The sequence below is a fragment of the Lepus europaeus genome, chromosome 1 (genome assembly GCF_033115175.1).
Source record: "Lepus europaeus isolate LE1 chromosome 1, mLepTim1.pri, whole genome shotgun sequence".
Lineage (NCBI taxonomy): Eukaryota > Metazoa > Chordata > Mammalia > Lagomorpha > Leporidae > Lepus > Lepus europaeus.
In genome coordinates, this window is record NC_084827.1 from 57,969,540 (window position 1) to 57,986,479 (window position 16,940).

The 16,940-nt window shown below is 40.6% G+C and overlaps 1 protein-coding gene and 1 non-coding gene across 3 annotated transcripts in view; both read left to right on the plus strand.

The window, feature by feature from the left end:
* CNTNAP5 (contactin associated protein family member 5) overlaps positions 1-16,940 on the plus strand; it is a 967,841-nt gene that overhangs the window by 73,342 nt on the left and 877,559 nt on the right. The window lies entirely within an intron of this gene.
* Positions 11,881-11,989, plus strand: LOC133768513 (U6 spliceosomal RNA). Its single transcript, XR_009866988.1, has one exon. It is a non-coding gene; the product is annotated as a U6 spliceosomal RNA (small nuclear RNA).

A 16,940-nucleotide genomic window follows, 5' to 3' on the forward strand; every position in this document is an offset into this window, starting at 1 on the left:
CTTTAAAATATCATTTTATGTATCTTTACAACATGAATTGTGAAGTATTTGCTCCTCCTCTATATCTCTATTTTCATTAACAATAGTTTAGATTTAGTATTAACTCAAAAATTGTTTGTGGGAACCCTGCAGGGAAATAGAGTACAGATATTTCTTTTTAAGGAGAATGTTAAAAATTATGAATAGAAGTTCCTTAGTAATTTTAGGATTATCCAAATTACATATATCTGTTTTGTTGGTTTGGGTAGTTTTTTTTTTTATTTTTTAAGAAACTGAAGTTTCACATCATCAAAGTTTCACATTTATAAGGTACAGTTATTTGTAGTACTCCCTTACTAGCCTTTTGATGTCTGTAGCGATATCTTATGTTTCATCCTGATATTGGTTTTTCTCTCTTTCTTTTGTCAGTTCTACTAGGGTTTTGTCAATTTTATTGATTTTTTTTTTCAAAGAAGTAGCCCATGCCTCATTGATTTTTTCTTTATTGTTTGTTCTCAAATTCATTAATTCTTGTTCTTCCCCTTGCCCCTGCTTTCTTCTGCTTTTATTTTCTCTTGTTTTCTGAGTTCTTAGGACTGAAGCAGAGATGACTGACTTAAAGTCTTCATGGTATGTGAAGTTAGATCTATAAATTTCATTCTTACCATTATTTTAGTTATGTGCCATAAACTTTGATGTGTCGGATTTTCATTTTCAATAACTCAATATATTTTTTATGACTTTGAGACTTAATCTTTGATCCAGTGGGTTATATAGTAGTGTTCAGTTTCCAAGCATTTGAAGAATTTCCTATTATTATTGACAACTGATGCCATTCCATTGTTGTCAAAGAACACATACTGTTTGTGTTCAATTATTTTAGATTTGCTGCAGTTTGTTTTAAGGCCTGGTCCATCTTGGTATATGAGGGAGTTTTAAAAAGTTTGTGGAAAATGGGATTAAAAGATCATAAATGTTCTATATGTTTTTTGAAGTCCCCTGATATATTCAATGAGAACTTGAACATGCAGTTGTCTGTCATTGGGTAGAATGTTGGTGGTGTGCTTGAATTTTTCCATCACCTTGCTGATAGTCTATTTAGTTGCTCTATAAATTTTGTAAGTCATGTTGAAGTTTCCAACTACAACTGTGGATTTGTCTATTTTTCTTCTCACTTCAGTATTTATTCCACAAATCTCGTAGCTTTGTTTTTTGGTTTAAATGCTGTTATGTTTGTGATGTCTAATTTATACTTTTACTCTTTAATCATTATATCATGCCCCTCTCTGGTTCTGGTAAAGTTCTTTGTCTTGAAATCTACTTTGTCTCATATTAATGTAGTCAGTCCTGTTTTCCTTTGATTAATGCTTCTGGGATAGATCTTTCTCTCTCCTCTAACTTTCAATCTTCCTATTTTGTTAATAAGCTTTTGTAAATATCATGTGCTTGGGTAATAGTTTATAATCCACTTGGATAATTTCTGTCTTTTAAAAGGCCATCTACATTAGATTTCAATATTGATATATTTGAAGTTAACACGTATTGATATGCTTGAAATTAATATTTAATATTTTTTCTTGTGTGTTGCTCCTTTTTTTTCAACTTTTGTGTGATTTTCTTCCTTTTCTGTGGATTACTTGAATGTTCATGTAGAAGTGCATTTTTATTTATAGTGCTTTTGAGAAGTTTTATTTATACAGCTTTAACATTGATTGCTATTCTATTTTATATATAAATAAGTTTTTTTCACAGTTTACTGTGGACTAAATGTCATCGTTTTACCAATTTGAGTGAAACGTTTAAAAGTTATTTCCCTCTATGCTCCTTTATTACCCCCTCCATAATGTAATTATTTAAATATTTTCTCCATACACATTTAGAACCACATTAGATGGTGTTACTTTTTCTTCAAGTGTCAAATATAATTTAGAAAACCTGAGAGGAGAAGAGACACTTCTTGTTGATTCTACCTATATTTTTGCTTACTATGTTCTTTCTCCTTTCTCTATGTTCTAAGGTTTCTACTTTTATCATTTCTTTCTGTTGAGATAATACAGGTACAGCTATTGTTTTAGGACAGGTCTGCTGGTGACATGTTTTCTTAGTTTTCCTCCATCTGAGAATATCTGCACACTTTATTCTTGAAGGCTGTTTTTGCTGGCTAAAGGATTGTGTTTGACAGTTCTCCTGCTAAGCATATTGCAAATATTTTGCCACTTTTCTTGTCACCTCCATGGTTTCTGATGAAAAATCTGTCACTTACGTGTTTTCTTATGGATAAGGTGCTATTTCTCTCTGACTGTTTTGAAGATTGCTTCATCATCTTTAGTTTCCAAGGTTTCATTATGAGTATCTTAGTATGCATTTCTTTGGGTCTGTCCTGTCTGGAGTCTATTCAGCTTCTTGCATCGACAGGTTTATGTCTGTTGTCAAAAGTGGGAAATTCTCAGCCATTATTTAGGCTTCTTTTTAGCCCTTTCTCTTTTGCTTCTTTCAGCGTTTGTGTCTTTTCCCTGACTGTCTCCTCCTTGTTTATCAGAGTAAGTAAGCTTTGCTGTCTATTTTTTTCCCTCTGTCTTTTCTCTCTGTTTGTTAAGCTTGTCCTCTGAGAGTTTTATATATATTCATTATTATATCCTTCAGGTTTGATATTTTCATTTTGATAATCGTTATCCTTCCACTCCTTTGCAGGATTTTTTCCACTCCAAAAGTGTTCACAATTGATAATTAAAGCATTTTCATCCTGGATGCTTTGAAATTGTTGTCAGATAATTCTACTACTTCTCATTTGGTGCCAAAATTTATTCCTTTCTTCATTCTGTTTGAGATTTTCCAAGTTTCTGCATAATTTTTTATTTTAAATTCAAACGAGTAATTTTATGTTATGTTATGAAGCTCTGTTGTTGGTATTGTTATTTTTAAGATTTATTTTTTTATTTATTTGAAAGGCAGAGTTACAGAGAAAGGAGGAGAGACACAGAGAGAGAGGGAGATCTTCCATCTGTTGGTTCATTCCTCATATGGCCATAATGACTGATGCTGGGCCAGGCTGAAACCCAGAGCCAGAAGCTTCCTCCGGGTCTCCCACGTGGATGCAAGGGCCCAATCACTTGGCCATCTTCTGCTGCTTTCCCAGTTGCATTAGCAAGGCTCTGGATCAGAAATGGAGCAGCTCAGTCTTGAACTGGTGTCCACATAGAACACATCATAGGCAGAGGCTTAACCTGGTACACCAAAGCAACAGCCCCTAAATTTGTTTTAATTAACTTTTTTGATATTGCTGTAGGAGTCATAGCGGGTAGCACCACCTCATAACTGTCAGGTAGATGACTCCCCACCCCCAACCCCCGGTGATGGGATTCATTGCTCCTACTTCCCTTCCCGCCCCTGGCAATGGTTTAAGAGGACCTGTTCCTGAATATGTGGCTCTCTGTTTCTCTCTCACTCTTTCTCTCAATTTCTCTCTTATGCTCTCCTCCTGCTTTTTCCTTCTTCGTCCCTTCTCTTGGTCTGTTGGGTTTCCCCATTAAAACCTTTCCCTTACTCTGGTGTTTGATGTGTTTTGTGGCAGCCTTACAGGCATGGGAGGAAGGGAGACACACTACTGCCAGTATGAAATCCTGGCTGCCTCCATGGCCTTCTCTGACACCACTCCTGGGCTTCATTGCTTTCACACGGCTGGAAGTCCAGGTTCCCCACTCTGCCTCTGCAAGGGTGGAAATGCAGCCAGTTTTTTTTCTGTGATGCTTGACAGGCAAAGTAGTTATTTTAAGGTTTCTGACATCTCCCTTTGCCCAGGGATAACAGGCTGAGGGTGGGGAATTTTTGTCTATTCTCATTGGTATTTCCAAGTCCCAGTTTCTACTGAGTTTGAGATATGTGAGTCCAAAAGAGAAGTGCAGGCACTCACAGTGTGTCCTTCCTCCGTTCCCAAGCTCCCTAGCCAATCTATGTTGCTCTCTTCAATTTTCAGTCTTAAGCTTATTTTCATTATAATTTCCAGTTGTACTTAGTGAAAAACACAGAGAAGACCATGCCTGCTTCACCTTGAACTAAAAACCCGTGTCTTGTTTTAAGGATAAAAAGCACAGTTCTGTGGGACCTCCATAGCCCCGGGCTTTTGATTAGCAACAATCCATGTCATGTTTTCATTCCTCCTCTGCTATTTTTCCCAAAATTATAAATGAAGTATTCAGGCCCCAGAAAGCTTAGAAAACATGCGTGAGATCACACACACAAATCTGAGATAGCTGGAATTTTGGGTCCACCTGTGGCTGACTGACCTGCGCCAATATGCTTTTTGCCCTCTTTCAATATTGCTTAATATTTTCAGAGTAGCAACAGCTTTTCCAATCAATTGAGGGAAAATAATTTTCAAGTGTCAAAACAGCGGTGTGTGGTTAGTTAGAGGAGGAATTTTTATAATGATTATAGAGTTTGAGAATAAAAAACCAAAATGGCTGTTATTTACCCCCCCCCCAAAAGCAATGATTTGGGCTTGAAATACAAGCCTGCACATTCAAATCGCCTTGCTCCATGATGCACTTTATGCTGGAATGAAGAAAGGACATGAATTAATCCACTTTTACTGAAGTGAACACATCTTAGTTGACCACAGCTCTGAAATGAGAGCGGAGTATTAGAGGCAATGGTGCTAGAATGCCCTGACTCCGCTGTTCCCTCAGTCTTCCTACTGCATTCATGCATATCCTTCAGATCTCAGTCTCTGGGCTATGAAGCATTGCCTGAGTTAACCACACACACACACACACACATACACACATGTCCTCATGATAATATAGTCATACCACCAAGCCTTCTCTGCAAGTCTGTCTTCCAGCTGAGGGTGGAAACACTGAAAAAAAAGGATAAAAGTTTTTCGTCTTTTCCTTCTTAACACCTGTAACAGCCATCCAATAGCAGTGGCTCAATAAACAATATCAAGTAAATGTATGGATGAGGAAAGAAAGCATAATAAGCAAAAAATGCCATCTTTATTTGTGATACAGTATTTCATGCTTGAATAATCCTTTATTAAATAAAAACATACTGCCAATATTGAAAAAGAACTTGAGATGAATTACAAAATCCTACAAATTGTTAGTGCAGCATATTCTCATTCTTTTTTCTACCTTTTTTCAATTAAAACAAAAACTACTTTCAATGAAGGCAATTTGTTTTCACTCAATAAAAGTATGAATAAAACGCATTTCCAAAGCACTGCCTGAGGGTACGTTTTTCCATGAGATTCCATTGATTGCTATAGCTGGGGTTGAAGGTAAGACCTTTGACTTTGCCCATTATCTATGAAACTCTAATCAATCGATATCAAATATGCACTTATTAGCTCCTGTATGTCCAACAAAATCCCAAAGTCTAAGATAACTAAAGAAAAAACATAATAAATGATGTCTTTTTAAAGTTACTCACATTGGTCTTCAAACACCCACTTTTCACAGAAGTAATAAGGAAAAATGTAAGACTATGGGAGTGGAGCACTGGCTTGCATAGTGTGTGTTATATAATCACATTGGCAGCTTGGATAAGAGAGTAAGGAAATAGGCATTGATTGTCTAGTTTGCATTCACCATTATATTCCTAGGAGACACTTTCATATGTCATCTTCAGAAAAACCTTCTAAAATAGATACTATTAGCCCCAATTTTTCCATATAAGAAATCTGAGACATTAAAAGGCTGAATAGCTTGCTTAATGCTAAACACTAATGGAAAGAAATAGGACTCAAACGGAGCAAAATGGGTGCCCTGTCGATACATTTGGCCCAATGGGCTAAATGAAGAGTAAGAGTTTCTTAACTAATACGTGTCTTAGAAATTAAAAGGAGAAGGATAAAAATGAGAGGATAGAAAGGAAATCTACTTGGGAAGTGTAGAAAATAAAGATGTACAGGGTTAGGATGTAGAGAGAAGAGGAAATGGGGCCCTGGCCAGAGGCACAGTTGCCCAAAGAATGGCAAACAGACCAATGTGGTCAGCAGAGGCACAAGGAGAAAAGAAGCTTCGCATGGCAGGGTGAGGAATTGAAGAGAAGGTTGCACCTTGGATAAGCAGGAAGGGACCTGCATTATGCCATGATTTCTATGAAAGAAAGACGTAGGGCTGGGTAGTTTGCTCAAGCCTGGATTTAGATAAAGTACAAGGGATTGCTTCCTACCTCTGGACCCTGGGGGAATGTGAGACAAGGAGGGAATGACTTGCATTGCTCAGACAGGGGCGACGGCTGTGACAGGAGAACATCACGGTGCAGAGCAGGTTGTGATTGTGACCTCGGCGTGTGGTAGTTTGGTATTCCGGAAGAATTATTTTACCATTCTGATCATCAGTTTCATCATCATGCAAATGGGAATGTATGATTCACTCCACAGGATTACCTTGAAAATTAAGTGAGATAAAATATGAAAAGCATCTGATCCATAATAGATTTCCAATAACTGAGTTTCTATCCCTGAATGAATGGCAATGCCTTTCAAAGTAAGTGAGGTAAGTTTAACCTGGGAGGCCTTGAAGGTTTTCATGTAGAAATCTCACTCACATTGGAGCAAGGCCTTTGACCTAAAATACAGCAGATGTCCCTCATCCATTACATCAGACAGCAAGCTCTGTGCCTTGAGGTTCTCAGGCAAACAGCTCAGAGCTACTGTGCCTGGTGCTGCAGGTAGCTTCTGCCGAGCCAGCTGGCTGAACTGAGTACCCAAAGTAGGTCAAGTGCCACTACCTGGAGTTCCTGGGAATGCCTGGAAGTGCAGAGCCTTCTGTTTTGAGCGTGGGATGCCCTGGGCTTCTGGGCGCTCTTGGTGTCAGTTGAGGCTGGTGCCCTTGTGAACTCAGATGGATGGTGTTCCCTGCACCACCTGTGATGTCCCCTCATCTCTCATCAGGTGCTTACTGAGCACTGCCTCCTTTTTTACCACCCTATTCTTTCTAGACTTCAGAGCTTACAATGTCAGATTATGTTTGTGTCTATTATACAAATGCAGGGTAACAAATGAAGACACAGGAAGGTTGAGGGATTGATTCAGGACCAACAGTCATTAGAGTAAAGCCACAGTTATGGAAATGTGGGGGCAATTAGATCTTGAAGAGTCTACTAGATCAGAGGTTGACAAACTTTGCAAAGGTCACATGGTAAATATTCCAGGACTTAAGAGCCACAGTCTGCCCTAATTAGTGGCTGAGGACAGAATTGCTGATGCTCCCGTACACAGCAGGTGGCAGTTCATCTTGCTGCTTACTGATGAGATCACAGCTAGTCTTTGGGATACCTGAGCCAAGACACCTGCCTCCTCTTCCACCTCTGTATCTCCATCCTGACAACCCAGTCTCCTTCCAGGCCTGCTTCTTCCTAAAGAAAGATTCTCCAGTTTCTTCTTTGTCCTGCTTCCTTAACCGCGATGCATACAAATCCTGTTCATCCCTTGTCCTAACTCAGATAACTCATCCTGGAAGGCTTGGTTGCACTGGTGGAGGTCATAGTTTATATTTTTCCCCATCAGAGTATCTTGGCAAGCTTTTTCTCAGAGCCAAACTTCATATTATGTGATGTTCATATTCTAGAAATCGACACAGAGATTAGTCATTCTTTAGTGGGTATTTATTGAGAGCATTCAGCATCCTGGAAATAAAGTAGTGCACAAGACCACAACTACTGATCTTCTTATCACATGGATAGTATAGTGCTATCCATGGTGGTATTTTTTATACTGTATATTGAACTATCCACCTGTCAAAGTAGTGAAATAATGGAGATATGACTTTTACTTATTGTGTCAACAATGTACATTCACTTCATGGGGTGGTTTGCATGCCTGTTTCCATTAAACAGGTATTGTGACCATCTGGCTTTTAGTGTATTCCCAGGAATATCTGCAGTATGGGCTCATTTCCACTCACAGAATGGAAGGCATGGTGTCTTGATAAGAAAACCTTGCCAACACTTAGGAAAAAATGAAGGAGATGAAACTTTTCAGAATGGGACAAAACCAGTTCTGATAATGGCTGGATTTTATGAGGTCTTTTTTTTACTTTATTCATGATTTTTATTTCATTATTAGGTTTGTACAGGATGCTGGGTTTTCTTTTGTTCTTTGTTTTGTTTTGTTTTTTTGCCTAGACCATGCTGTAGAGGTAGACAAGTCTGTGTTGAAACCTATTCTGGTACATTCTTGCTCTGTGCTTTTGGCAAATGAGTTGACCCTTCTTTGTGAAATAGGAAATAATAATAGCCATTCAGGAGTGGACATTTGGTCTACAGATTAAGATTTCTGTGTCCCACATTGAAGTACCTGGGTTTAATACCATGTTCAGGCTCCTGACTCCAGTTTCTCATCAATGCAGACCCTGGAATACAGCACTGATTAATTACTTAAGTAATTGAGTCTTGGCCACCCATTTGGGAGACCTGGATTGAGCTTGTGGTTCCTGGTTTTGGCCCCAGCCAGACCCAGGGTATTGTAGGCATTTGAGGCTGTAATCAATGGAATGGAGTGTTTTCTCTCTCTCTCTCTCTCTCTCTCTCTCTCTCTCTCTCTTTCTCTCTCTCTCCCCCCCCCTCTCTCTGTGTGTGTGTGTCCTTGTCTTTCTCATAAATAATTAAAAGTAAAAGAACAGCCATCAGCAGGCTTCTAGTGAGGAGTTGTAAATACATGTGAAGTCTCCAATGGGGCCTAGCATGTAATTGGTGTTCAATTAAGAGTCCCTATTATGATCACCGTCTATATAGATTTTGAACATGTAGTTTGAAGGGGAGATTATTGTTGAAGCAATGGTGAAAGGTGAATGTTTGTTGACTCTTTATAAAAACCTATATTTAAATGATGAGATGCTAGATGTTTCAGGGTAGTGTGTGAGATGATGGGATTATTTTTTTTGTTTAAGTAAAGATGAAAACCCATAGTCACTTTAAAAATGAAAGTACTTTTGACATTGTTAAGGCAAAGCACAAGCCACAACTAATATTTCATTTTCAAAATCTCTGGTTTGAACTTTTTATTTTCACATGCTCTCTAATCTCCATCCTTGGCTATAAGGGAAAAATATCATGGAATTTGGACAGTAATAATGGCATTGCATCTGCATGCCTGCTTGATGAGAGTGAAAATGAAGATGCTTATTTCAACTCAGTATTATCTTGCGTGACTTGTGTTACTGATATTGCAGACTTGGTGTTCAAAACCAAGCTTGAAAATTTGCAGATGTCACTAAATTATGGGGAACAACAAATAATGAGGCACAGTGCATTCTGATGGAGAAATTTGCTCATTTGGACACCTCAGGCTAATAGAGAGCTAATGGATGGCATACATTTTGGTGCAGATAAATGTTGAATAATGAGTTTTGAAACTCAGACTAAAGAGAAGGAATGCCTAATGAATTGGAAGTGCTTCAGCACAATGAATCACAGAAGATTGGTGAGTTATTAGAGGGGATGGCCTAGACGTGCAAAATCAATTTTTGTCTTCTTTGCATAGAGAGGCAGAAGTGGTCACCAGAAGCATCTAACACTTTCCAGTCGTCAGCATTTCAGAGAGCAGAAAAAACAGGGGCTTTGATGTCAGGCCCACATGCATTTAATTTCTGGGAAAATTTTCAAAGTTATATGGTTTGGGACAATTCTATTGATTTCTTTGAACTGTATTTCCTCCAATTGCAGCTGAGAATAGTAATTTTTGTCAGGGTTCTTGGTTCTGTGTTGCCTGGTGAATACCCCTTCAGGATCCTTGAGCTGAAGGGATATATAACCCACATCAGAGACATCACAGGTTTGTTTCTTTATTACAACAATGTTTTTGATCAATAGACCCAAGTTTCATGACTGTTCTAATTTTTAAGTTTTTTTTTTTTCAGTGTGTGTGTTTCAAAAACATTATTTATTTATTTGAAAGACAGATTAGCACAGAAAGGAGAGACAAAAAGAGGACACTTTCATTCCTTGGTTGACTCCCAAATGCTTGCAATAATCAGGGCTGGGCCCTGCTGAAGTTAGGAGTGAGGAATAGTCTAGATCTCCCAACATGGGTGGCAGGGACTCTAGTACTTGCATCATTTTCTGCTGCCTTCCCAGGCACCTTAGCAGAGAGCTGGATCAGAAGCAGAGCAGCTGGTACTGAAAATAAACTGGCCCTCCCTTATGCAATGGTGGTGTTGCAAGCAGTGGTTTAACCCACTGTGCCACAACACCGGTCCTATTCAGTATGTTTAAAAGTATATGGTAGCAAAATAGGTTGAGAAGAGTGCCCATTTTCCCCTAAATTTCCAAAGACACCATCATAATTGGTAGGGATCCTGAAGACAGTCCTTCACACTGGCAGAAGATGCCTAGTGCACGGGACCTTTTTTGGAATGAGATGAGCACAAACTCCAATAACAACTGCCTCAGGATGGATGTTATCCATAGGCAAAGGGAGGGCAACCTTGCCAGAGGTTAGTGTGAATTTACAGAAGAGTACAGGGTAAATTAACCCATTGGGAGCCACAAGAATAATCAGGTCCATGCCCCTTCAGGATTCTGCCTTTACAATTCTGCACTGCAATTGCAACTTTACTTATCTGGCTCATTCCCTGAGTATGACATTCTTGAAAGGCACGGCGTGAATTGTACTATCTCTGTTTACACAAGAAGGTGCCTAAAGTGCCTGTGACACTTGGTGCATTGTTTCTGAAAGAGTCAGTCTTCTGCTGTCTACCATTGAAATCAGTGCCTTACTTTTAGAATTAGTTCTTCTGACTTGTCATTTTTAAAAATTTTCATATGAGCTCTATTCTTATTTATTTATTGAGTGCACACTGAGCAAGCGTTGTTGTAGTAAACACATTTCCTACTTCATTTGATCTTTAAAATAAACTTATAAGATACACAACATGGAACTCTTTCCAGAGGAGTAAATCAAGCCTAGATAGGAAAATGATAATTGGTTCAATGCTTTATCCTGATAAATAACAAAACAGAGATTTCAAACTAAACCTATCTGCTTCCAAAAAACATTCAAACTCTTTAGGATCTCTGGCAGTGCTATCCTGGGCATTCTCCATTCCTGCACTCAAAAGTTATGCTTATGTTTTACCATTTTCCTTGACACACACAAACTTGAAATATTTAGATCTCATTTTGTTTTGTTTTATCATGAAACTTCCAAACAAATCCAGTATCCTTGCCCTGTGAGTAACTTTTTGGGGTTCCCATTTGGGCTTGGATGAACAACCTATGCAATTAGCCTTAATATTTTTCCTTTACATGCCTGCCCATCAAAACTCAAACGTAGGGCTATATGTGGTCCTGCTGAAAGCGTTATAGGGAAATCCCTTGGACAAGAGATGCACATGTGAAAATAGTGTGATTCCATCATTCCCATGCAAAATCCCCAATAGCTCCTTCTTACTGATTTAATCAAATGTCATTGCTTGCAACTTTGGATTCATTCCTTTGGGAATCTGAGCATCCATTTCCAAGCATATTTTATTCGTATTTTCCAACACAAACATCCTACTTAGTCCTCACTTGTTTATCTCGCTGTTTAAGCCACACACACTTCAAGGATAGGAAGTACATCACATGCATTCCAATGAACTATTGGGGGATTTCAGTTCACTAGCTCAGAGCAGATCCTTTTCTTCTCTTTGTCCCAAATAAGGTTAAGCTTTTCATTTATGCACAGTATTTGTCTGATTGAACTGCCCATCTATTTCACTACCATCCAAACATCTCTAATAGTAGCTCAAATGTAGTTTTTGAGAGTTTAAGAAGCATGCCCATGTGTCTCATCAAACCAGATTTCCACAACATCCCTGTGCACAAACTAGAATGAGTGCTCCTAGCCTTCACATGAGAGGTGTAGTAGTTAGGTGCCTTACTCAGAGGAAATTCTCAACTAATACTGGCTAATCTGTGCTCATTTGGCAGCAGCACATGTACTAAAATTGGAACAAGCCAGAGAAGATTAGCATAACCCTTGTTCAAGAATGACTCCCAAGTTTGTGAAGCATTCCATGTTTATAAATGAAACATTTTTAAATTAAAAAAGGCTAAACTGGTTGGGATTTTTGACCCGAATATTATGAATATTATGATTCTTTTTTTTTTTTTTTTTTTTTTTTTTTTTTTTTTACAGGCAGAGTGGACAGTGAGAGAGAGACAGAGAGAAAGGTCTTCCTTTTTGCCGTTGGTTCACCCTCCAATGGCCGCCGCGGTAGCGCGCTGTGGCTGGCGCACCGCGCTGATCCGATGGCAGGAGCCAGGTGCTTCTCCTGGTCTCCCATGGGGTGCAGGGCCCAAGGACTTGGGCCATCCTCCACTGCACTCCCTGGCCACAGCAGAGAGCTGGCCTGGAAGAGAGGCAACCGGGACAGGATCGGTGCCCCGACCGGGACTAGAAGCTGGTGTGCCGGCGCCGCAAGGCGGAGGATTAGCCTAGTGAGCCACGGCGCCGGCCATGAATATTATGATTCTAACATCCACTTTGTAAAGCTCAGCCATACTGCTTCATCCCAATTCTACCCCTTCCATGAAACTTTACTTCTTATCATTCTTTCTTCTGCGTTCTTCTATCTTCTGATGACATCCAAAAGCAACTGTGCTCATCCTTGTTATTATATTAATAGCCAAATAGATGTGTGAAATACAGCAGCATGCATATTCTTCAAAAAGAGATAAAAACAGTCCCTTCCTGCCCCACATCGTCCTCCCACAGCTTAGACTCAAGCCTCTGTAAGATACCAGAGACTGCATGGTCTGTACTGGCCTGCAGGAGCTTAGCAAGCACTGCCTTGCTTTGCTCTGCTCTGTACATGAAGCACAGAAGAAAATTTGAGACACATATCGATCATGGGGGTGGAAAAATCAACACAACTTAGGGCATTAAACAGCAATTGTTTCATGAAGACCTACTGTATGCAAGAGATTGTTCTAATGAGTCATCTAATCCTCAAAATAGCTCTAAAGAATGCATTATTATTGTACCCACCTTACAGATGGAGAAACAGAGGTACATGTTAAAATATCTTTCCAGGTGCAAATCTAGTGTTAGATTTGAGATCTGTTTCCAAACATCCTCACTCCCAGATTGTGCTTTATGAAACCATCCCCACCGGGGAGTTAGGGAGAGAGCCTGGCAAGATGCCAGCTTAATGAATGGTTGAAAGCCTTGAAAGAGCTGACTTGGTTTGCCTGGGCCTCATCAGAAAGGGATATAAAACATTGGGAGCTCTGTTGGTACAGTATCAGACACAAGAGCATCAAGCCTGTGCAACAATAACAGTTACCAGCCATTGCACCGTCTATTAACATAATAGCATCTTCCATTTAGTGACAAATTCCCATGACTTTGCTTTTTTAAAGTTTTTTTTTTTTTTAATTTATTTGAGAGGCAGAGTTACAGACAGAGAGAGGGGGAGACAGAGAGAAGGTCTTCAATCTGCTGGTTCAATCCCCAAATGGCTGCAGTGGCTGGGGCTGAGACCATCCGAACCCAGGAGCCAGGAGCTTCTTTCGGGTCTCCCACGCAAATGCAAGGACCCAAGCAATTGGGCCATCTTCCACTGTTTTCCCAGGCTATTAGCAGAGAGCCAGATTGAGAGAGGAGCACCCAGAACATGAACCAGTACCTATATAGAATGCTGGCACCACAGGCAGAGGCTTAGCCTACTATGCTATAGTGCTAGCCCCATTGCTGTGACTTTCAGTCTCTTTAATTTTTTTTTTATTTGACAGGTAGAGTTATAGACAATGAGAGAGAAAGAGAGAGAGAGAAAGGTCCTCCTTCCGTTGGTTCACTCCCCAAGTGGCTGCTACGGCTAGCACTGAGCCGATCCGAAGCCAGGAGCCAGGTGCTTCCTCCTGGTCTCCCATGTGGGTGCAGGGGCCCAAGCACTTGGGCCATCCTCCACTGCTCTCCTGGGCCTTAGCAGAGAGCTGGACTGGAAGAGGAACAGCTGGGACTAGAACCGGCGCCCATATGGGATGCCGGTGCCGCAGGCGGAGGATTAACCAAGAGAGCCACGGCGCCGGCCTCTCTTTATTGTACGTGAATACAGCTCCAGATCCTGGGTCCAGCACCCAAGGCTCGCCAAAACACAGCACTTGCCTAAGTGTTTGGACTCACGTCCTACCCTATCCCGTCTCACAGTGGAAGCCGCGATTCTGTCAGTGTATGCATTGTCTTCCTACACCCTTCAGTTTCAGGGCTTCACTCACAATTTGTTCCACCTGAGTTGTCCTTCAAACTCTCTCTGCCTGAACAAGTCTTTCAGCCTTGATACAACTCTTTCTGAATTCAGGAGGACTCCTCTCTGCTCATAGCTAGGGTGAGGCAACACTCCTCCTAGTGCTGAGCATCAAGACATAAAATTGCCTGGACTGGGGCCGGTGCTGTGGTGTAGTGGATAAAGCCGCCACCTGCAGCGCCAGCATCCCATACTGGCACCAGTTTGAGGCCTGGCTGCCCCACTTCCAATCCAGCTCTCTGCTGTGGCCTGGGAAAGCCTTAGAAGATGGCCCAAGTCCTTGGGCCCCTGCACCTGTGTGGGAGACCTGGAAGAAGCTCCTGGCTCCTGGATTTGGATCCGCGCAGCTATGGCCATTGCAGCCAATTAGGGAGTGAACCAATGGATGGAAGACTTCTCTCTCTCTGCCTCTCCTTCTCTCTGTGTCAAATAAATAAGTAAATCTTTAAAAAAATTTAAAAAAAAATTGCTTGGATTTGCACTGACTGTGGTGGCCTCCTTAGGGTCACCGTAGGGACATCTTTAAGGGAAGAGTGTGTCATAGTCACCTCTGTGACCTTATGTCTAGCACCGCACTTGGCACATGCTGAATGTCAAAAACCTACAAATTGAATTACATATCAAACCATGATTATGGTTCTTTAAATCCAATTTTATTCTCAACATAGCTTTATGAGTTTGAGATTATCAAGTCTACTTTACAAAAGAGGACATTTAAGCTTCGAAAAATAAAATAACATGTTAAGAGTTTCATGTAATGAGCAATAAGTAGAAGTAAGTGATAGATTCAGGATCAAACCCATTATTGCTCAGAGCCTGGCTTTGATTCTTGGGTTTGTACATTATACCAAACAGAATTTCTTCCCAAGAATTAGATGCAATTAAAATTTTAGAAACTTAGTAGAAGAATCAAGAATTAGGAATTTTGGTTCGTGATCTATGATGCAGGATTCTTAAATCAGTGGAGCTGAACAAACAGAATAAGGAGACAGGTTTGAAACATCTCAAGTATTCTCTTCTTGTCACCTGTTTAGCTAGAAATCAACACAACTCACAAAACTGAGTCAAGGCTTGAAAGTTATCATGGGAGATAAAAGAATCCTAGGATGAGCCACAATTATGATGCTGCTCAATATTATGAAAATAATCATAGCTAACGCTTTTGAAAAGAAAGATCAGATGGGGTTGGTGCTGTGGCAGTGGGTAAGGCCACTGCCTGCAGTGCCAGCATCCCATATGGGTACTGGTTTGAGGCCTGGCTACTCCACTTCCCATCCAGCTCTCTGCTAAAACCTGGGAAAGCAGTAGAAGATGGCCCAAGTCTTTGGGCACCTGCACTTTCATGGGAGACCCAGAGTACGATCCTGGATCCTGGCTTTAAATCAGTACAGCTCTGGCCATTGTGACTATCTGGGGAGTGAACCAGCAGATGGAAGACCTCTCTCTTTCTCTGCCTCTGCCTCTGCTTCTCTGTAACCCTGCCTTTCAAATAAATAAATAAATCTTTAAAAAACAACAACAAAAACAAGAACATAAAAGAAAGATTTTTTAAATTATTTCTGTATTTATTTGAAAGTCAAACAGAAAGAGACAGAAACAAAGACAGAGGAGAAACACAGAAAAGAAAAATCACCCATCACCTTGTTTACTCCCCAAATGCCCACAACAGCCCAGACTGGACCAGACCAACGCCACAAATTGGAAACTCAAAGTCTCCCAAATGGGTAGCACTGATTCAAGTACCTGAACCATCACCTGCTGCCTGCCTGGCTGTGCATTAACAGGAGGCTGGAATGGCAAGAGGAGCCACAACTGGAATCCAGGCACTTTATGCAGGAGGCCCAGACTTCGTCTTCTCTGCTACACCAAACACCCACCCCAACAGTTAATGTTATTGATCCCTTGCTTCAAGACTGCTGGTTTTAACTTCTTTGCTACATGTTATTTTGTTCTCAGTGCAGTGTGCACCATCTTTTTTTTTTTTTTTTTGCTTAAGATTTAATTAATTAATTAATTATTTCAAAGTCAGAATTACAGAGAGAGGGGGAGAAATAGAGAGAGATCATCCATCCTCTGATTCACTCCCCAAATGGCCTCACGGCCAGAGCTGGGCCAGGCTGAAGCCAGGATGCAGGAGATTTTTCTAGGTTTCTCACGTGGATGCAGAGACCCAAAGAACAAGGTCATGCTTGGCTGCTTTCCCAGGCTCATTAGCAGGAAACTGGATAGGAAGCAGAGCAGCTAGGACTCAAACCAAGGCCCATATGGAGTCTTGGCACTGCAGATGGAGGCTTAACCCTCTGTGCCAGAGTATGTACTATCCTTAAGTTACTAGATGAGAATACTCAGAGAAATTAAATAAGTTGTGCAGATTCTCACATAGTGAAGCAAATTTCAGACTCCAACCCAGACTGTCTGATTGCAGATCTCATGCTCCAAAAAGAATCCTCACTGTCTCACTAATGCTGACCTCCAATGAGGTACTGATTTGCAGGTACATCAGCCTGTAGGCCCAAAGCTGGGAAGGAGCAACAGAATCCCAGGGAAGGGTTGGCAAAGTATAATGCAAACAGACTGTGCTGGGGAGTACTGGCTGCTCTTCAGTTGTTTACACCATGGGTCTCAGAATCCTTTGAGGTCTCTGTTTAGTAAGTGACTTGCCTCAAGGCTAAATGGCAAACAGCAACTCCAGATAAGGATATTTTTCCCTGCTTACACAAACTCCCC